Raw genomic sequence first — 23,011 nt, forward strand, 5'->3', positions numbered from 1 at the left:
TCTACCAGCCACCACCCTCCTTTGCCTGCTGAGGTCTTCCCTTGGCCATGCCATCCTGTGTGGAGCCCATGTTTACCTGGAGCTAGCATGCACATTAGCCAGTAATTGTCACACTAATTGCTTCATGATAACTGCATGGTATCAAGCAGGGCCCGCAGGCAGATCCCCCTGCTTACCCCTCTGGCCTGGCTGCCCTGGCCCTCTGTAGGTGCCCACTGGGCTGCTGGGGAGCTCCCCTCCTGCCATCAGTACCTGGAGATGGTGCTTTCTTTCCCCTGTGTCTGGATAGGATGTGTCCTTTTTATTTTGCATCCTGGAGCCTTTAATTACTCCCAACAAGTCCCTTTCACACTTCAAAAATTCTGTAGCAATTTCAGTTTGAATTGCTTTCTCTGAGGCTTTGGTTTAGATGAGTGCACCTGCTCTGGGGTTCCAGTGGTAATTGGGCTGTAATAGTTATGGTCCTTTAAATGCACTTAAGGTACCGTGAGCTTTAAGAACTGATAACGGTGCAATCTGGCATCTCAGCACCAGTTTTGTTTTGTCTCTGAGCATTTTGGTTTAAATTGTATTGTTTTGCCATTTGTGAAGATTACAAATATTCACAGGTTTTGGAACTTGGATGTATTTAATCAGATGCTGCCCTGTGCTCATGTACCCATCCCACAGATCTGGGTCCTGGGCTGCTCCTCATTTCCCACTCTGCCAAACCCCTGCTGAGCTCAGTGGGAGTTTTGCCAGAACAAGGCCCTAAAAAAGAAGTATGACTCATTTGAGCAGTTGTGCTCATTTATGCACCAGTCCGGGCTCACGTTAAAAGGATATTAAACAAAATATACTAAAGAACCTACTTGTCTTGTCCTTGCCTAGAGCAAACATTTATCCTGGGACTGGTCTAGCAGGTTAAAGATGACTTTTCCTCTGGTTCCTGTGTTACTTAGGATTTTTTGGTGTGGATACCATCAGAGCTTTTACAGTTCTCTGCTGCCTTAATTCCCCACTAAGGTGGCAGAACAGGGAGAGGGATGAAGAAAACAGAAATACATCTCTTTCAGGCATGTACAGTAGCAAGAGGTGTGCAGCCTGTAGCCTGCTGCTGAACTCAGAATAGAAAATTTCCAAAATTACCAGTTGTGAGTGTGATAATGAACTGAAAGTAAATATGGTTCAGTGGATCATTCTTGGGGGGTTTAATTGGACTTGGATGAGCTGGCATTGTTGCAGTGCAAGAACAGAGTTGTTTCAGAATTAGACAGACCTACCTGCTTAGCAGTGCAGAGCTGCAGCATCCCAGTAGTACTGGGAAACTTTATCCTCAAAGAGGCTTCCTAGGATGGCTTGAGGAAGTTATCTGGGTGGGGAAGGAGCCAACTGCTCCCACAAGGCCCCAGGACCTGGGAATTCACCTGCTCGTATCAAACACCCTCAGATGAACACTTTAAGGTAGTCACTGTGAGATGGAAGATTTTCCTTCACCAAAAAAGATCTCTAAGCTCTGCTGGCAGGGAAAAGGGGCCATGAAATTATGATAATGGTAACAGCTATTATGAGATGTTATTGTAAACAAAAATAAGCATTTTTGTGCTTTTCCTTCCAGCAGGAATTAAAATTCCCAAAGCAGAACAACCTGCTCAGAATGGCTCAGACAATGTTCTACACCCAGGCAAGGGAAATACTTTACTTTCCTTAGGAAAGTGATTGCAGGTTAGCTCCATGAGAGGTACAGGTGTGGGGCGATGCCCTGACTTGGTGTTTGACTGGAGTACCTTGACTAACCTGTGAAGTACAGAGAACTTGAAAATGGGAACTGCCCTGTCCTGTAGTGGGGAGACACAGGAATTGCATATTGCCCTCTTTAAAGCCATGATCATGGGATGAGGCAAAGAGATTTATATAAACCATTCTCATTAATGCCAGTGGGAATTACCCAGAGCTATACAAGTACATCACAGTAAGAAATGTGCCTTGGCAGTTCACTATTAATATTTGAAGATAGTGCAAGCAAAGTCTCCTTCTCTTAGTCAAGTGGGCAAAAATTAGAAATTTGGCAGGGGGGGTGGGGAAGGAAGGGTAAATTCTGTTATTTTAGTCCTTGGAGAGGTTGTAGAAAGGTGAACCATTCACACATACAGATCCTGAAATACAAGGAGGTGCACACGTATGTGGCATGTTAACTGTTCCCATGATTGTAACTGCATGTATTCAGCTCCTGTCTGCTGGTTACTGATGGGCAAGAGCCCATCTCTGTTTTTAGGAGCTGCTGACCATCTTTGCTGTCCCACTCAGTGCTGGTGCTCACCATGGGGCAAGAAAGGATGCTGCCATTCTGCTTGCAGTTACATGCTGTACTTAAACAAGATGGGGAGACTCTAGGCAGCAGAAGCAACGCATAAGCAAAACAAGAATTTGTGATTTTAGCCTAGTGAAATATCTCAAAGAGCTTGATTCGTTTGAAGTGCCCATTGGAGCAGGTAGAAAGGATTGTGTATTTATGTGAGGCACAGTAGAAGGCAGACATTGACCTCTACTTGTTGTTTCTGAGTTAGTCATTATTCCTGTTTGGTTTGTATCAGTAACAAGCTTTCAAGTTGGTTTCTTCATATTTTGCCTTTTGTTTTTTCTTTTTGCTTGAGTTGGTATGTAGTTTCAGTCATAGAACGTGAGTTCCAGTAGGAAGTTACTGTATTTATGGATCCTGTCCTGCAGTTTACCCAGTACAGCCATGCAGCCTTCTCCAATTCACCCTCCTTCCATGGAGGGCAGAGCTGGGGCTGCAGCAGGTAGCAATGTAGAACTGTGGTGCTTGTCCAGTCCTTGTAAGAACTGTGACTAATTGCTGCCATGATGTTTAAACTAATTTTCTTGATTATTCTTAGCATTATTTACATAATTTTTATGGAAACCCATTCCACTCAAACAAGATAAAATAAAATTTACTATTCCTGACAGATGTTGACAGCTTTGGAACAATGCAGGACACGCTGATTGCATCCGTGCAGTGCCACTGGCTTGGAAGAAGGTTCACCAAAGCAGACGAGTCCTGCCTCAGCCTGCGGATGATAAATGCCAGAGGTAACCTTTGCAGCAGCACATTTCAGGTGACAGTCCAGCCCAGAGCCCAGGGTTCCCTACTGACAGGTCCTTGCTCATGGCTGCACGAGCTGAAATTCATTAGTTTTCACACTTCCAGCAAATGAACCGGGGATGTAGAAGTTTGTGCTATGGATGCTGGGTGCAAACCACCTTCAGGACTTTTAGTAAAAAGTCCAGGCTCTTGGAGATCATCAGCTGCTACACCTAACACTGAGGATGGCTGTGCATACCCTCAAGCTGAAAGCAGAGGATTTAACTAGAGGACAGCCACAGAGAAAGAATGTTTCTCTCCTTCAGCTGAGCAGTGGCCAAATTGTGACCCAATGTCTATACCTCTTATCACCCTTGTGTGGCAGGAGCTCTGATAGGGCTTAGCAGCACAATGGTATGTGCTGTTTTGATACTTCAACAGAGATAACAGAATGCCTACATAAATCCTGTTTGATGCTTAAGTAAGTATTTCATTCTGCTATGTCTGTAGGCAGATACCAAGCAGAGTTTATAATTCACTGTTCAATAATTTGATTCTTTCTTTCTTTTTTTTTTTCATTCCAATTTGGAGTACTTTAACTAGGTAGTAATTATAGAAAGGAAATAAAGAACAAAGTCACATAATACTCATATGGAATAAAGTTAGCAGATAATTAGATGTTGGAAACTGTGGACCTAGGAAGGTCCTGTTACTTCCTTAATACTGGTATTTAATTGGACATTAAAAAGTAGAAATTCTTGAATGTTCACTGCTTTACTGTTACTAGAAACCAGTCAGACACCTGAGGATGCGTGTCTCTCGTGCCTTGCTATGTGGCAGCAGTTACAGGGTAAAACTACTGGAACACCTTGCCACTGTTACCGTATCTGGTGTTTAACAACTGTGATCTGGGCTCAGCCAGGCACACCCCACTTTAAGGCCAGAGCAGCTTTTAGACTACAGCTAAAATTTCTGCTACTTTCACTATGCCTCCTCCTCATAGTTTGAGTGGCTGAAGCTGAGCCTAGCTGCAGGATGGTAAGGCTGCAGGAGGCTGGCTGAAGTGTGGTTCCCTCCTGAGTGCAGGCATGGGCCGGTGGTGGGAGCTGGGGACAGCTGTGAGCACCAGGGAGAGAACCCAGGTGAGGGCAGCTCGGTGATTATTGGAAAGGGAAAAAGATATTTTTATTCCAGCGGCTAAAACCCTTTTGTATTTTGGTTTCTTTTAGCAGCTATTTATCCAAAACATTTGGGAGAAAAGCTGTCTCTTTATTAAATATTTAACACCCTTGCCTTCAGCTGTGGGCTGAGAAAGCTCCCAATCCACATGTGAGTCACCAAGAACTCCTCCGACAGAAGCAGAGGAATTCCAGACTGGAGATTGCTAGAGAAAAAAAAAAGCTTGCTGATTTGGAAAAAGTCCAAAATGGTTCACATCTCTCATATATCATAAAACAAGCACTGCAGTCAGTCTGCTGGGTGTGTGGACAAGGAGTCACAGAGTCCCAGATATGAAGTGGAGAAGCTCTCAAAATGCTAGGGAGCATCACACCCTATATAATACAGATGAGAAGTACACCCAGTAACTGGTCTTTTATTTAACGCTGTCTGCATTTGGATCCTGATGTGTCAGAGGTGACAAGGTGTAGGTCACAGCTTCCTGTAGTAGTTCCATTGCTGAATTAGTGCTAGTTTTAATCCATTCAGCTTTCACCTGCAGCCATGCGTTAGCAGGCATCTCTCGGCAAGTCCAGGAGATCCATAATTTGGAGGTGCTCTGCTCACTCAGGATGACAGTCTGGGATTCATATTCAGAGAGTATGAGTTCAAGCTCCTGCAAAAAGAGCATATGGTAACAAATGGTGCAATAAGAATGAGTTGTGATAGCAAAAAAAGTCACGGCTATCCCTAGCAGTGCTGGTGGTGAGCACTGTGCTTACATGTGCTGTGCAGGCATGGAGCGTGTGATCAACTCTTTTTATTTCTATTAAAGTGACAGGAACAGAATGAATAAAATAAGATGAAAGTTTTTGGCCATGTTTCTCCCTTTGGCCAAATTATTTTATCAACATCCCAAAGAATTTTTCAGCTGCAGATGTTATGTTAGTCTCTGTCCCATAGCCAATGAGAGGCATCTCCAGCAGTGGTTTTACACCTCTTTCCACTGTGGACCACTTAAAATTTTTACTGGTGATGAGAGTTCCTCGTATAGCAAACTTACACTTCCTGACAAGAGGTTTACTCCTCCCATTACTATTTGTAGATACTTTAATGGGGTTCACAGTATAAAACAATATTTTCACTGGTTGAAAACCACTGGTCTGTGAAACAGGTAATTTCTGTGCACTCTGAGATCACTCCTACAGGGAAAACATGGCCATTAAGCATTTTTGAGGACATGTGCTCTGAGTACTTTAAAGGAACTTCTTGTAGCTAATGTGCCTGATTCTGATTTCAGAGCAATGTTTCTATAGTGCCTTGTTTTGAGCTTTTTCCTGATTTAAGATTATGAAAGAAAGGTCCTTTTTCTTCTGGCTCTTGATCTTAGAAGTGCAAACCTTACAACCTCACCACCTAGCCCTACTTGGTGCCTATTGGAAGGTGAGGGGTGACACCAGTAGCAAGTGTTCATAACACGTCCTCAGTTGGGCAGCACTGACTAGCCAACATATTCTGGTACAAGTCACCTGTCTCCCTTGGCCAGGACCTCTGCCCTGTGCAGGTGGGACCTGCGCAGCTACCTTTTGTGTGTGCCTGCCTTTTGGGTGGAAAGGGTTAACAAATATGATTCTTTCTGGCCTGTGTTGTGTTGCCCTGTCTGGGAGGAGTGAATGAGTTTGTCAAAAGTCAGTTTGAACATTGAAGACTGAAAGCAGTCAGATTTGATGGGCATTCTGCAAAAAACTGGATACAAGATGACCAAGAAATGGTTTGTCCCAGCACTACGGAAAATGTTAAGACCCTTTTTAAAACTCAGATGTGCTGCAATGTGTACCTGGGTGAACTTGTGTGTAAGGACTCCTTACCAGGAGGAGCTGGTGTGGCCATCCACCTGTGCCTGAGCTAGCTGACACAGCTGGCAGCCCTGTTCCCTACCCATTGCTCAGATTGCCCAATACTGCAGTCACCAGCTCTTTGAAAGACGGGTTCACGTATCAGATTGTTGAGCATTAGGGATAGGGGATTGCATTTGCAGTGTAATCTTTCTGTAACATGCCTCTTGATCCAGAGACTGTGCCTTATAACAGAGCTCTTTTCTCTCTGACATTGGGAGGCCTGCTCAGGGACGACTATCTTCTACCTTCATTTGGAGATAGTAAGGCTGCTACTGACCTGATGTTTGTGAAGGTCACAGCTGCACCAGGCAAAATTAGTTCTGTGCAGGACAGTTAAGTAGATTGGATTTTCTCAGTTGTAGCTGATTTGCTTTCATCTGGCTTCCTCTTGCAAAACCATTTAAAGTCCATTCCCCTCTGCCCCCCACTGCCTATTTATGGGAAAAGACTGGAAGGGGGATATTCCTGCCTGGGGTCCAATTCTGCTTCAAGCCGTATTCTTATATCTTTCCAGGAAAGTGTCTGCAGAGGCTGGGGCAGGCTGTGTAATCACTCTGGAGCCTTGGGTTGTATTTCATCCCATCATGAATGTTGTAGGGCCAGTCGGACTGGTCCTCCCCTGTGCCTGTTGACTGCAGCTTTGCACTGTCTGCTTTGGATCCAAAACCCTTCTGGGACCCTTCTGCAGATTCCTGGTAGTGTCACTGCAATTTTAACTGAGCCCATTTGCAGTCCGGCTTTGTTTCTGGAGCCTGATGAAGCCAGTTAATCTGGGTCAAAATGCATCAAAGCCCATGTCTTCTAATCAAGGAAAAAACTTCTGATTTGAGTAGCAGATTTGGCTGGCTATGTTCTGGCCACTAGGAAATCTATCAGCTACCTGGCTGTGCTGGCAAAATATGACATATGGTTGTGCGTGGGAAGCCTGTTCCTTGTGAGCATGGTGAGCTACAAGAGGGAGAGTGATTTTCACCCGGCTGCATTTTACTTCAGTGACTTTGCCAAGGGGATATAATTATGGTGGATCTTTGCCTGCTTCCTCAGGTTGCAAAGCAACCACCAATGGAAAAGACCTCTTGTTTCTAGGCATCCTCCCATTTTCATTCCCTTTTATTTTAAGGTGTAGTGAAACCTGCTGTCTGCAGAAATTGTTGCTGGGTGCATTTGGGAAGAGACGACTGGAATTTGTGGCAGACAGCTGACAGAGTGCAGGCTCTGTGACACTGATGATAGACTGTATGATCCCAGTTCATCTCCATGGTGTGAATGGGGAAAACTCATAGGTAGATTTGCTTGAGGGCCTGGCAGGGGCAATGTGGTCTGTGAAGGGGATGCTTCCTTCTTTGCAAAGTCACCTTCAGCCTATCAAAAATCTTTGCTACCTGGGACTGTATGGAAAAAGGGAGTATGGTGATAATTGAAGCAAAAGGGAGCTATTCTATGGTATGTTCCCACCTCCCCAAAACTGTAGCTGATCAGAGTTTAAAGGAGATGAGCTTTAATTGCTCCTGGAGCTTCATGTCTCTCCTCTCTGGATACCAGAGCAGTGCTGGCAGCACTTCTAGGTCCTGAGCAGTAGGGTCCAGCTGGTCTGTGGGAACCAAGAGGGCCACAGAGAGCAGGTTTGTCCCCCTGTCCATGTGTGCCAAGTGGGTCCCTTTGACCTGGTTGCTCTGATCAGCTGTATTAACACACAGCCTGTGTAATTTTGGGACTGTGGCATTCTCAGACTTGGCCTGGAACTGATGCTGGAATGTCCTAGTGTAGAAACTGCTGGAGAAGAGAAGCACTAAAACAAGATTTTTGTATTTTGTTTTCTTTTCTGAAAGCTTTGCTAACTACCTTTGTCCTGCACTACACTCATGCAATAATTCTGCAATAATAAGTCTTTGGCATTTTCTCTTGCTTTTTATTGGTATCTCCTCTGATGTTGTGACAGTATGTCCTGTGCTGGATTACAGGTATAAATACTGCTTTGGGGTTGGGCTTTTTAGTCAACATGCATTTGGGAAAGGTGTTAGCAGCTGTCAGGGGGACAATGTGCAGCCTGTGAATGTGCAGTAGTTGGAAACATCAGCATCCTTTGTGTCTATGTTTCAGAATAAGTCTGAGGCATGAGGATTTTAGGTTTTCTATTCAGACAGTATTACATTAGAAATATGAAGTATTTGACAGTTCTCTTATATTTACTCTTTTAATGTCAAGATGTGTCACATCTGGTATTAATTGGTGGAAAATTATGGCTCTAATTTACCAATTTGATTGTCTGGGAAAACTGAAGAGAGTGTAACATAATAAATGAATGCCTATTAATCTTCAAAATTTGTCTGTTTACTGTCTGCTAAAACAGCCTGTTATGTGGTGTTGTAAGTGGCTTTGTGGAAAAGCTGTTGTTGGTGGAGAGGAGTTATTGCCTGGGAGGGCCATGGCCAAAGTTTCAGAGTCACTGAGGGGAGGCTGTGGCCTGCAGGAGCCCTGGGCCCGTGATGGCTCAGACACCTAAGTGAGGAAGGGTTTCCTCCAGGGAGGAAGGAGGCTGCCATTTGTTTATAGTCCTGTGGGGGTGTAGGCACAATGTCCCCATTTCTGTGTGCCTGCCAGCCTGTCCCACACTGTCCTGGCTGTGGGGCAGGAGGAGCAGCACGTGGACATGGCCTTTGCTCTTCTCTTTCCCTTCACCTGCTGCTGTTACCTCCCTGTGGGTTTCTTAGTCCAGGGCACAGGCTGCTGCTTCATTGATGCCCAACGCAAATAAACATATTTCTCCACAGTAATTGTTTTAATCATTTTTAATGAACATTCATTTCCAGCCAGAGCTGTCCAAAAGCCCAGATTTTTTTCACACTTGCTGACACAGGAGCGTAGGTAAAAGAACTCGGATTGTTCTTCCTGGGGCTGCAAATGGGAGAGTTTGTCTTGCCTGCAGTGTGTGGATCAAGCCCAGGGCATGGATACACTTTGGCAAGGCACTGTCACTCTGTCCTGACAGGCCTCCACTGCCTCTGCAACCAACAGGCAGGCAAAGCAGAGGAAGCTGATGGCAGCACACTGTTACTTGGGTACTTGTGTGGATGGTGACAGGCTCAATAGCTTTTCTATCAAAAGACACCCATGTGTTTGTGAAAATACATTTTTGGAGGATCAAATACCAGGTGCTTATTTTAGTAGCAGAAAGCCCTGAAACATGCCAACTCTGGAATAAGCTGATTCTGAAAGCTGACATATTCTGTATGATTATTCCAGTATACGCCATCTGTCACTAGCATATCCAAATATTTATGTATTTTGATTATTATAACTGTTACGAGGGTACTGAAGCTCATAAATAATTTCATTTTCAGCAATCATTTTATTACTCTTCCATGGTTTGATAATGACATTTTACACGTGCCTGCTCAGACTCTGACACAAGGAAGAGTCACAGCATGGCTGTGCAAGTGACAGCCTTCTCACAAAAAGCCTGTGGCCGGGCATGCCTGAGTCTGTGTCCTGCCTGGGTGCGTGCCAGTTCGCACTCCCTTCATCTCCTTGGGCTTCAGAGTGCGCTGCGCGTTCATTCAGCTCCATCCTGCCTTGTCAAGTGACTGCGCTTAGACTGGCAAATGATATAATATGACTAATTATGTTTAATGCAGATAATGTCTTATAATCAAAATAAAGAGTGGATTGCAAACAGATCCTTAAAGGGCACCAGGCGTAGAATTGACGCTGTATTTATTACCAATAACATCGCTGAAGTGCTAACAGCTGCTCGGCTCCAGCAAGTGCGGCCCCTTTGTGGAGTTTTCCAGAAGAAGAGCTAAGTGTATCAGAAGCACATTACTGCTGATAATAGTAATTAGTTCAGTAGAGCTCAAAATGTTTTGTAAAATATTATTATCTTGATTTTGCTACTCTGCAAACCGTGGCAGAGAAACAGCCTCCTTGGCTCAGAGGAGTCACTGCTGTCTGTGGGGATGGCCCTGGCTCTAGTGCAGGGCTGCTGCCCTCTCCTTGGACAATATTGCTGTCTCCAGCTGAGTCTAGCAATCTAAGGGATGTGCTTTCTCTATCTCGGCCTTCATTTTCACCAGCGTTAGCAAAGAGACTTCTGTAGATGGAGGAGTGCACTGATGTGGAAGTAGATTTGGGTGTTAGATTTTTGAAAAGCCATTGTTAAGCTGAAAAAGGAAACCACAAGCTATAAAGGTTGACAAAGCTCCTCTGTAAGGGACTTTTATTTTGCTGTGTACATTCGTTTTCTCTTGCTTACTAAAGGGATAAAGTGCAATCTAGGTTTCAGAGAGAGATGGCTGATTAATCTGTGTGCCAGGTACATATGGAAATAAATTAGCAAATGGCACATCTGGGATTAGACTACAGCAGAGATGATAAATTATTGCCATCTTCCATGGCTGTATTACTGAAGCTTCACTGGCTTCCTGGTACTCAGTTACTTGCTATTCACACGGTATTACCGTGGCTGTGGGATGGAAAGCCTCTGTATTTGATGCAATTTTCTGTGATATGCTAGTTAGAGAACTGATCTGGCCAGACCCATAAGGATATGCTGTATTCTTAGATTAGGTAAAAGCAAAGAGATTTGATTTAGTTCTTATGCTCTGCATGAAATTCTGCTGGTTTCTGAGTACAGGAATGCTCAGGAAGGAGAAAGGCAAGGACCTGAAAGATGTTTTTCCACTATCTGCAGTCACCCTCACCCTTTATCCCAAATAGCAGAGTTATTTACCTATGCTAACACAAAGTTATGCTCTCTGAAAGAGAGCATTCTCTGGCCTAAACCTCTCCCACACTCCTGGCCTGACCCAGATATAGTTCTACAACAACTTGCACAACTCCATCTTATCTCTGAGATCAAGAGTGAAACACCACGAGGGCAGGTGGTATTTGCATTGAATGCTGATAAAGACTTCTCAGCTGTGTCTCTGCTTCTGCTGCATTTTTCTGCTGCATTTTTCTGTTCTGCATGTCTGTTTAAATGGATGTGTATACATACCAGCAATGCCTACAACAGGACATGCAAGTGGAGTAAATGTGACGGGAGACATGTGGTGTGCTGCCTTTCTGGAGGAAGAAAGGGTCATGCAGAAGTTCTCATCAAGTCTGTGGCACAAAACAGCTGCGGTGCAGAGGTGTCAGATCCTCTGATGTGTAGCTGATGGGCTGGCAGCTGAGACATACCAGCAATGCCTACACCAGGACATGCAAGTGGAGTAAATGTGACAGGAGACATGTGGTGTGCTGCCTTTCTGGAGGAAGAAAGGGTCATGCAGAAGTTCTCATCAAGTCTGTGGCACAAAACAGCTGCGGTGCAGAGGTGTCAGATCCTGTGGCACACCAAGGAGCTGTGGGAGTGGTGGCAGTGTTGCTGGAAAAGCTGCAGCTGGGCTTTTAACAGGAGTTTGCAGTCTGGTGTGGAGACCTGGTGTCTCCAGGTTGATCTGCATGGGCCTTCCAGTCTCTCAAAACCAGTGCTTGTGCAGGCAGCTGTGCTGGGGACTGCTCCTGCAGGCTGACTCTGGGGCACAGGGTGCAGCTGAGCAGGACAGCATTCCTGTAGAGCTGCTGGGTGCTGGTTGCTGTTCAGCTCCCACCTGTGGGAGTGGATGTGAGCCTGGGGCACAGGGCACAGACTGCCTGTGCTGCACCAGTCTGCTGCACCTGCAGGCTGGGCAGGGTGAAGTGCTGGGCTTGAGGGGCACTTACTGGGTGACTGGCCACTGGTTTTCTTCTGCAGCCACTCCTTGTGGTCCGTGAGTCAAGCACAATTGGGATGTGTGTTGTAATCGAGTAAGGCTAACGAGAGCAGTGCCTTTCGTTACAAGATGCATGGGTGGGTGCCGTGCTGTAAATCTGAGCTAGCGAGGACTCTGAGAGCTCTGTTCAATTAATCCAAACACAGACATGTTTACTAGAAATAGATTTATTTTCCAGTGACTTCATTTGCAAATTTAGGTTAACAACAACAGTTTACTCCTAATACGATCATGTCAAGCAGCAAGTGGGACTTACTGTTGTTCCTGGCCTTTCCCACAAAGTGTTGTGAGCAGAATGTGGAGTGAGTCAAAGGAAGCACTGGCTGATGGATGAACAGATTGCAGCACAGCCATCTATTCTATTGCGCACTTCCAGGGAAACCCCAGCAAATTAGATGTGCAGTTTTTAACTATATAGAGTAAACTAAAGAAAATTACATTATGAATGAAAAATTAGGTGGAAATGTCTACTGTCTCATAAACAATTCAGGAATAACTCGCTCCCTAAAATATTCTGGTTTATGCATGCATTTAATTCATGCTCTGAGAGCAAAATAAACTTCCTAAGATAAAACAGTCTAATAATGATTTATGTAAATTTATTTGAACAAAGCAATGATGTAGTTGCCTATAGTAAATAGTTTGGAATGTGAAATGGTATTTACAAACTGCTTCTTTCTATATGAATACAATAGATGGTAGTGGAAGCTACATGAAGAAAACATAATTTTACATTTAAAAGGGACTCTAATACATCTAGTGAGCAGGAGAGCCAGTTGAACAGATTGCTGAGTGTCTGATAAAATAATCTCTAGCTTGATTCTTCCTAGGCTATTTATAGCATGTGTTTAATTTAAAATTTAGGTATGTGCTGCAGATGACCCTAACAATCATACAGGGCCATGTATGATAATACAAATTGTTTGCCTCATATTGCACATATGCCAAAATCTCAAGTTGCTTTGCATGGAGAAAATCAGGCTCCGTATCCTCAAAATATGGCTGAAAATAGGAAAACAATTGTAGTCCCCAGCTGCTACAGGCATATGGGGCCAAATTTATTCCATCTGTTGAAGGTTATGGAGTTCTGCCAGGGATGACTTTGATCCTGTATGTCTAGCAAAGTGGAACCAATATGTCAATATAAGACGTCTTGCTACTTCTGATGTTCTCCCAATAAAACATCATCATTCAAAGTGGCGTGAATTTCCCAAGTGCCCAAGTCACAAACACTGTCATGGGGGATGTTTCAGAAGTGCTCTGATTCTTGCTGTGTTCATGTTAAAGCAGTGAACGGCAAATTGGCTTTTTCCTCAATGAGGGCTTGAGCCTAGGGGCTGCTGGTGGGAGTGAGTGTGTGTCAGCCCCAGGCACAGAAACCAGGGCCCGTTTGAAACATTTTTAGCAAAACACTGCAGAACAGAAAGCTGTTTCTGCATTCAGGTATTGCAAAGCACATTTCACTTGAAAAGCTTTTTTTGAATCAGGAATGATAATGCCATGTAGAAAAAGTAGGGTTATTTACTGTATTTGCTTTGGCATACCAGGACATCTCTGGATGCCTGGTGATGGGCAGACGCACAAAGTCTGCATTCGGCTTCAGCCATTTACAAGTTTAAGAGGCATTTGAATCCCTTGATTTGAACAGGGCTAGTTTCCTAGTCCCCAGCAGGACTTACTCTCTTGGGGGCTGGAAAGATTCAAGTAAATTGATGCTTGTCATCTGACTGGGGTTCTGGTGACGTTTTTTGCAGTTAAATTCCTCCTGGTTTATTCTGGACAAGTTCTAATAGTCATGTGTAGGAAAGCTGTGTCTTCTGCTCAGGACTTCACTGGTGGCAACAGAATGGTCTTTCCATCATGAGACTTGTGTATTAAAGGCAGTAATGAACAGAAAGTGACCCTCTTTGGTCTCATGCTTACAGTAAGGCTCTTCTTTTGGGCCTTCCATGCATATCTGAGCAAGACTGGGAAAATCATATTAGTGCTGGCATAAGAGGCCTGCAAATTAGGAATCTCAGACTGTGCTGGTGTTTATTTTCAGCAATGCTACATTGGACTCTGTGAAAGGTGGATCTTGATAAACACTGTTCCTTAGCATAACTGACAAAATTTTACATGTAGTTGTCCTGGAAGATGATTGTAGAGTTTGAAATGTGACTGCAGACATTTATAATTAAATTTGCCCCCATTCAGGATATAGTACCTTATAAAGACTTGAATGGCTGTGGACAGAACCACTTCAGTCTCTGTACAGAAAGCACACAGGCACTGTTATCCTGGAGTGAAGAGCTATGAAAGTACAGTCGACTTGCCCCACAAGCAGCAAATGGAAGATCATCTATTTTGCTCTATTTATTCCTTTGTGATCACTCTCTTCTCCCTGGGGCTTTCTCATCTGCACACTCTGCATTACTTATGGACTGCTAAGCCAAATATCCAAAGACATCTGAGAAAACCTGACAGGTTCAGTTTCAAATCTCAATCAATGTTGCATTTCCCTCCAAACCAGAATTAGCCCCTGGAAATTGGGGTGAAGGCACATGTGCCTTTTGTTTGGCTCTTTGGGAAGCCATTCCTTTGCTGCAGCAGGTGAAAATCAGGGAGATAACCAGATCATTTGCTGAGATGGCACATCTTCCTCCAGAAATATGTGGTTAATTTTAATAGCTCAACTATTTAGTGTGCCAGGTTATAGTTAACACTGTCTATTGCTTGTAATGAGCTAAACTGGGACATCTCTGTCACTTGAGGGTGCTACAGCTGAAAGGAGGGTTTCATAAGAAGCTCTTGATCTGTCAGTGGCAACCACAGCTCTCACATCTTCAGCTGAGATAAAAGCACTGTTTGCTTAACAGGATTGAATTTTCCTCAAAGAAATAATTGAAACAATAGAAGAATCACCCAAACCTGCACTGAGCATTAGCAGATGAGCTGGTTTAGAATCGATCCATTTGGAAAGGAAGTAATGTGCAGATTGGTCAAGGTAATGATGGTATCAGATGATAAAATGGACGCAAGGGTGGAGAAAGCTTGTGAGGGATATAGTGTCACCTAAAAGCTTTGCAGAAGTGCTTTTATTACCCTGAATCAGCTTGGTTTAGCACTGACACTTAGCTGTTTGCAAAGAATTATACCTGCTTCTGAGATAAATACATCTGACAGTGAACTCTTAACCCCTCTTTTTCAGGCCTCTTCTGGGCAGTGGCTGTGGAGAACGAGATGCCTTCAATTTTTCCAAATACAGAGTTAGAGAAAATGGGGTGCAAAACTATGGTACATAATTTGCTAGTGAGCAGAACACTTCAGGAAAATTAAGAGTCATTATTGAATGTAATGAAACCTGACAAATTAGAGTTTCATAGGCCCTCCCTGAGATTAGCATGATCCATTAAACATGCTCTCTGACTGCTAAATGGCGTTGTCCCATTTCCCCATAAGAAGTTGAGAAATTCTGAGGTAACTCTGGCTAACAGCTGATTGAAAGCACCCAATCAAGAGCTCCTTAAAGTAAGAGGAGAAATTATCCTGATTAACATTATTTCCAAGAAGGTAGTCTCTAAGTAGGCTGTAAATTGTGTTAGAAGCATTTGGGTATTGCAGGGAAGGCTGAATTTGACACTGAAGTGGCCACAAAGTAATGTACAAAGTGGAGTGATCAAGGGAAGAACATTTTGTTGATTGTGGTGGGAAAATTGAATTACTCTCAGTTGCATAGCTATTCAGAATATGTACATTAAAGTGAGTGATACACAGTTTAAAAGAAGAGCAAGCAAATACAAAGAGCAGAAAAAGCCCCTTTCACAAATCCTTCTTGCCTCATTATTTATATCTTAAGATTGTTTTCACAGGGCTGGTCATGAATGCCTTATCCATTATGCAAAGACATCCCAGTGATGCAAACTAAATCAATACAATAGTATTCCTTAAAATAATTGTTTTTTCCTTGACTGATTCTGCATTAAAAGCAACCTTTAAATGACAGCCATTAGCACATGAGACCTGGTCACTGGTACTGACTGAGCTTCATGAGATAAATGGTGAAGGGTCCGTGTGATAGAGTTGGTACTGAATTTCACAACAAAGCCTTGAAACTGGGAATTAGTGAGAGAGTGCATAAGTTGCCAGTTTGGGATAAAGGGTCTTTGTCTTGTGGAAGAGGTAGCACATGGATGTTGTTTAGTACCTGGTGCTTCAGGGACCACCTTAAGCTTCCTTAAGCAGAGGAGATGCTGTGGTTGATGTAGTTGAGCACAGTAGCATTGCAGCCCAGATTAGCCTCTCCGTTGGTAAAATGTCTCAAACCCCAAGTCTCCCATCTGAAAATGTTGTATAGCATATGTGTGCTGGAGTGATGAATCTGCAGTTCAGTTTTGCTTGTTCCATGTCTCAGTCAAACCCATCACCCATCCCCCGACCCAGTTTGGGAGGTTCTGCATACTGCCAGGCACAGTTCATAGTGTCTTTCAGAAGCTTCCAGTGCAATGATGCATGACACTGAAATGCAACAAAAATTAAAACCTGCAATAATGGCAGGCATTAATAGATATTTCTGATATTTCTGCACCAAATATTTAAATGAAATGCTAAATGGCAAGTTAAAAGAGCCACGTGACTAAAATTTAATTCTGAAAGCTGTATAGTATGATAATATCATCTCATTTCATAACATCCTCAAAGCTGACCAAAACTGATCCAGAAGACTGATTTGTGAGGTTTATTCCCAGGATCACTTATTAAAAATGGCTCTGCTAGTGGTGCCTTGGGTGGTGTTTCAGCCGGAGCAATGGGTACTGGTACAATGTTAAAATTGCCATCATGGCATGTAAAGAAGAATTGAAGGAAGAGGCTTTGAAAGGTTGGAAAGGAAAACAATCACTTGAAGTACAAATAAGGTTCCTGTAATCTTACCTCTGCCTAGAAGGAGTCTGTCAGCATGGCTCGTGTGGTGCAGAGGAAAACATGATGAATGTGGACATAGTTCTTGAGAAGTTAAGTTTATTCCCCCCTAATCTAACTGCTTATAAACATTTATAGTGCCCATCCCTGTAATATCTCCTTGAGAAGTTAAGGACTAATCTAACTGCTCTAATCTAACTGCTTATAAACATTTATAGTGCCCATCCCTGTAATACCTGAGCTCTGTTTGACATTGTTGTTCAGGACTGGCAGCTCATGCCTGCTGTCAAGAGGAGATCTTTAGGGAAGATCTCTTTTGGTTATGATGTAGCTTATACATAAAACTATTTATGGTAGCTGCTTACATGTATCCTCCTCTAAAAGATAAAGCACTTGAGTGTAGGCTGAATGCCTGCTTCCTTCTCATCTCCCTGATGTTCATTATAAACCAAGAAGACAAGTTTTTTAAAGGCTATTCAGATGTTTTGTGCCGTAACTTTCTCTAGTAGATATATTCCTATTGATTGCAATGAAACACACAGGGTAGAAGAGAACAGATCAATTGAAAAGTAAAGTTAAGACAGCAAGCACACTTCTTTTCCACTTACAGTAATGGAGGCAGTTAGGGCTGGATCTATCCCAGGTGTAATGCTGCTGAAGTCAATGAAGTAGTACCAGCGATGCATTTGGCTCCCAGTGTTCTGTTATGACCTTTTCAGAAGGTTGCTCTGCAGGAGTGAAACTATTAAATACAGCCAGTGATACTTTAAGTTGAAATATAGAAAAGGCAAAGCTAGTGTGCATAGCACCTTTTTCATTAAGGGAGAGGCCTGACTTTTATAGAGTAAGGGGAAAAGAATTGATTCCAGATAAGTGCTGAAGTTAGTCTCAGGTTTCCCTGGTGAATAACAATTCCAAGTTGGCCAGACACTTGAATATCTCTGCATTTGTGCATGGCTGTCTGGAAGGGGCTGCATTGTCTTTCTGTACACCTGGGCATCAGAATGGGTTTGAGTTGGATATCAGAGCCTGCAGAGACACTATTCATCTACTCACCAATGGTCCATGTAAACCAGCTGAACATACTTCTTCATTCAAGTTCAAGGGTCCTGAAATTGCCTGGCAGTGCTCAGTGTGACAATCTTTATTAGCTGGTACACTTGGATTTCAGTAGACACCACAGCTTCTTCACACACTGCAGTTGTCTCAGGAAGGTAGGGACTAGCACTGTGAGTGTGGAGTACTTGCAGTTTCAAAACATTTTTTTACATCTTTGGCTGCACTAATCTTGGCTAAGAGAGAGCAGCATGTTCTGTGGCAGCTGACAGGCAGCAGTGCCACTGAGAATGGGCCCTCCTACTGCATTGCTCTCCACTGAAATTTCCAGTGGTCTCTGAGGGCAACAACAGTGAGCACTGTCCACAGGGGCAGAGGCTTTGCTAACAAGGATGGAGGAGGAAAAGCTCAGGCTTCTCCTCAGGTAGTTGAATTAGCAAGGATGGCAGAAGTCCACAAAGGGGTGTCAGAGGTGTGCTGCAGGAGATCTCTTTGCCTGCAGTTGGAGCAAACACTGGTGCTGCTGCTGTCCAAGGGAGAGCCCAGAGATGTGTCACACTGTCACACTGCCTTGGCCCAGAGGTGATGGTCATGCTCAACAAGTACTCCTGGAGTGGCTGGCTGTGTGCTCCTATCCCTATTCTTATAGTTCCTTCTCGTTCTCTCTTCTCATGTGCAGACCTCCCCTGCTGTTTCTTTTTATGGCTCCTTTCCTCCTCCTGTCATTCCCAACAAAGCTCCTCCCCAGCTGAGCTTAAGATTGATGGCCCTAAACTGCCATGTGCAGCATGTCAGTCTGCTGACATCTGCAGCCCTAACATGGGCCGTGGGCTTTTTAGGGGCAGGGTCTGATCCCACATGGCCTGGCTCAAATGGACCAAGGCATCCCCTTCCCCTTAGCTACTTGTACAGTAAATGCACTGATTTGCAACAAGTTCTGATTTTGCTGGTGGGACAGGAAGGAGGAGTAAGTAGGTCTAAAAATTCCTTGAGCCACTTGGACCTACCCATCCCGCAGGTCCATGTGAGGTGAGAGGATTTCAACACAGACAACTCTGAATAAGACAATTCATCTTGATGGAAAGTTTTTAGTCAAATGCAATCTCAGTATTCTCATTTGCCCTACTTATTGCACCTTGTCATTCCTCTACTAGGTGAGGTTTGAGTCCCTGTCCCAGCAGAGGTTCCCAAGCAGCACTACTTCCCATGGAGCTGTCTCCTGCAGCAAGGGCTTTCTTACTTTTATAGAGTCTGCAGCACTGTGTTTACTAGTTTCTTCTAAAGTGTTATCATAAATAATTAAAGCTAAACTGTGCTTGTTAAATAAATGAGGAATGCACATGTTCAGATGCATTATCTATGTTTTAATTGCACTCATTTGTTGATGCTGTCCTTGGGTAAGGAGGCAGAAGACTTCTGCCTGTATAACGGGCTTGGGAGCTGCAGGGTCTGGGCTGAAGGAGTGGACCCTCATTTATTTGCCCAGGAATTTTTAAAATCAGCATGGTGGTGGACTTGATCCAATGCATGAGATGATATTTTTGGAGACAGGCGCCATCCATCTCTTATGGGCTTTAAAAATGTGGAGAATTTCCTGGGGTGAAGTCTTTAGAGATGTGGTTTCTTACATCCAGGCTGCTGGTCAGGATGTGCAGCACATCCTGGTGAATCCCAGGGTCCCTCATGTTTGCAACCAGGTGTGGTCATGCTGAGGACTCTGCAGTGGGCACTGCCCACGCCTGCCCCCATGCCTGCCTAGGGCTGGGCTGCCCCCAGGGCTGCCCGAGGTGTTCCCTGTGCTGCTTCCTGCACCAGGGGCTCTGTTTTATTTCCTCCTGTGGTCTTCTCACATGCTCTTAGTCCTGTGTGTGAGCCAGCAGCCCCAGTCTGCACACACTGAGCCCTGCAGGGTTCACTCATCCTGGGCTTGCAGCATCCCTCCCTTTCAGAAAGCCATCCAGCTTCATCTTAGAACTGCTTTAAAACTAATTGCTGCACAGAGTCTCACAGCTGTCCTGATTAGTGATTTGAAACTTCTGGACTTAGTAACTCCATCTTCATTAAGAAGATCTGTTTTTATAATAATTGTCTCTAAAGAGGGCCTGGGGGATTATTAAGAGATGGCATTCATTATCAGGAAAAATACCATGAAGAAATTTCATAGACAAATGTTGATGTTCTGGATGATGTAGATTTTCTTCCGCAAGGAAACAATTTTATCTAAAAAGCATAATTATCTTAATAATTATCTTGAAAACTAAATGGGATTTTGAGGCTTGGTCAGGGTTGTCTAGGTGGTTGACACCTGCAGTGCTGAGCAGCTGGGAAAGGTAAGGCTGGTTATTTGGGGAAAAAGCCTGAACACCAACCAACAGAAAAAAGAGTGTGGAGGAAGAGTAAGGAAGGGCTTTGGTAGAATCTGACATTTAGAAAGCAGGCTAAGTTGGGGAGGAATGAACTCAGGCTGCAGACACCGACTTTGGAACTTGAGGGCTAAATGGTAATAGAATATGGCAGGTGGAGAGCAAAGGATTTTTGATTTATTTATTTATTTTTCAAATTTATTTAACTAGGAGGTTACAGAAGGGCTGGTAGCTACACAATGTGCTGGACAGTGTGATGGATCAGTAACCAGCAAGAGGGCTTGCTGGGGGAGGTGAAGGGGCAGCAAGGCTGCCCTGGATTAGGAAGAAGGGATGGTTAGAGCAAGGTGATGAGCAAAAGGAGTGGGTTGCTTGCTGAATTTCTGAGGTTTTAACTACAGAAAGTAAAGTGAATATCAAAAGCATTTGGTGCATATCAGAAGCAAGAACAATACACTGATAAAAGGCAGCTGTAGGATCAGTCAGATGTCTGTATCTATGGTCACTAAGGAATGTAGTTGTCCTTAAGATACTTCCCCACAGCATCCTTACAGTGTTTTATTAAAAGACTTTTGTCTTTAGAGAGTGATAACAGAGCAAGAGGGAAAAAATTGATTTGCTCTTTTTTTCTGTACCTCAGCTTTGCCTTCTTGATGTTTATTTTGGTTATTGTGGCTTCTGAGGCATTTTTAATTAGTATTTCTTTCTTAAACAGAGTGGCTGTGAATGGCTCAGAATCTCATGTCCGAGGCTGCAGAAAATATTATCTTCCTGAAAAGGAATAGGAAAGTGAATTTTCTCTGAGGAGATATGCTTTTGAATGATTGTTTGTATCTGCATCTAGAAGAAAGGAAATTATTATTTCGTACAGTAGCTGAGAGATGGTCATGAGGAAAAGGAAGCCATTATTAATTAATCATCAATTATTATTTTAATATTTATGTAGCACTGTGTGACTGGTGCCCCACAGGGATGGCGGATCATCTCTCTGCCTGAGGAGCCTACATTCTAAATTTAGCCATGGTGATGGCTGCTCATGGCAGATGATGTGTTTTCATCATTCCCTGCTCTGCCTCAGCTTTTCAGTTGAATCCCATTTTAATTCACCATCCCCAATAGAGGGGAGCCTGCACTAAGCAGGAATGGCAAGATCAGAGTCTAAAAGAGTACAATCAATGCAGTAAACAGAGAGGCAGGATTAGAGGTCTGATCTCAGAGTTACATCTTGCAATCCTTACCCAGAATTGCAGTAATGTAAACAAAATTTTCCAAGAATAAAGAGTGCAGGATTTGGTGCCAGTTTGGAAAGACCTGCCCATTCTGGGCCATCAGAGTGATGTCCAAGTAAAGTTTTGGGGTTTTTTTCAAAGTCCTTAAATTGACACACTTAATGGTGAGACCTGGCCTCCGTGGAATTGGTGGCAGCCGTATTGGGATGTTTCTCTTACTGGTGTTTTCCCTGACCTTACCTCTTGCTGAAGTCCCATTCCTATTTCTGTGTTTGAAGCAGGTGTTTCTGGATGCTGTGCCTGATGCTGCACTCCGCTGGCAGCAGTCAGTAGGGTAATAAACTCTGATAGATGTATTCTGAAATGCATCTAGATAAAACCCATATGTAGATAAACCCCATATATTTAGACCCTAAGAATTAGATATATCACAAAGGTTGTATCATGTAAGGTGGCAGTTCTGCAAAGTGTCAAATTGGGCTCTGTGGCTCAAAGAATACATTTATGTGGCAGCCACTTGAAGTGGAGTGGATTTGAAAAAGCAGCTGGAAATATGTAGTACTGAGAGAAACCAGCGTTTATGTAAAGTACCTATTGTCAAAGTGCAGTGTAGTGCCTAGAACAGAAAATGGGAGTCAAACAGTCTAGAGTTTATTTTTGGCTCAAGCATATCTGTACTGAAGTCAAATTAATTGGAGCTAAATTCAGAAGTCTCTCCTTATATAGGATTTTTGATCCACTTTCAGAACTCTGTTAGAGATATGTGCTATTTTGTTTTTCTAGGGATGATCTAAAAGCATTGAAGGAAGTTGCTACATTTTGTATTAATGTATGCAAGATTTTTTCCATAAGCATGTGAGTTAGCATGAGATGTATGACTTCTCTGCTGGGAGGGATAAATGTGTGGAAATCTATAGCTATTGCCAGGTGTCAGTCTTAATCAGAAATCTGTTGGCTTCACTGAAATTTTGCATAGATATTTTCCCCTGTCAGGTGACCTACTTAAATAGAAGAATACTGTATAACAGTCTTACAGATGTTTCCTGGCAGAGAGTCCCTGTTGTGCAGAGTAGAAGTCCAGGACAAAAAAACCCAAGTTTTCATTTTCTGGTACATTTTCATTCATTTAAATTAAAAAAAAAAGAATAAAGGAAATTTAAATATTTAGAATGTGAATTTTGCTTGTTAAAAAAGACTCTTTAAAGAACCAAACCAAAACAATCTGATGTCTCCAGGGGAATGCCTGCATAGTGCTCTGCCAAAGGTAGTGAACTCCAGGGGTTCTCTTGAAGAAGTTCAGCCTCCTGGACAGTGAGTTTATCTTTGGGATGTTGTTTACAGGATGTGTCATGGTTTGGCTGTCCCTACACTGTACTGAGCAGGGGGTAGCAGGTATATCCTTCGAGATTACCACACGAGAGGATGTTGTGGTTCCCTTTTGTTTCAACTTGTTTCAAGTCAAGACAGTTGCTCAAATGTACTCCCAAGAGTGAGGCAAGAGACAGTCTAAGCCTGTGGGCAGTGGATTCTGCAGAGACCTGATTTGACAGTGCTTTCATCCCTCTGGGCTGGCTCAGGCCTCGGTTGC

General features: G+C 43.5%; 1 protein-coding gene across 9 annotated transcripts in view; it reads left to right on the forward strand.

Annotated features, from left to right (window-relative positions):
• The first annotated feature begins 2,949 nt into the window (after nt 1–2,949).
• Nucleotides 2,950–23,011, forward strand: part of FOXN3 (forkhead box N3) — a 169,798-nt gene continuing 149,736 nt past the window's right edge. For 2 of the 9 annotated variants that reach the window (XM_039712432.1, XM_039712436.1), the window contains exon 1: nt 2,961–3,072. The gene's annotated coding sequence lies outside the window, so the exon portion shown is untranslated. Of the gene's footprint in view, nt 3,099–23,011 lie in introns of all 9 variants that reach the window. The other 7 variants (XM_039712437.1, XM_039712438.1, XM_039712433.1 and 4 more) reach the window with 6 other exon arrangements.

Source organism: Passer montanus, unplaced genomic scaffold (assembly GCF_014805655.1).
Source record: "Passer montanus isolate IOZ18808 unplaced genomic scaffold, ASM1480565v1 scaffold27, whole genome shotgun sequence".
Classification (NCBI taxonomy): domain Eukaryota; kingdom Metazoa; phylum Chordata; class Aves; order Passeriformes; family Passeridae; genus Passer; species Passer montanus.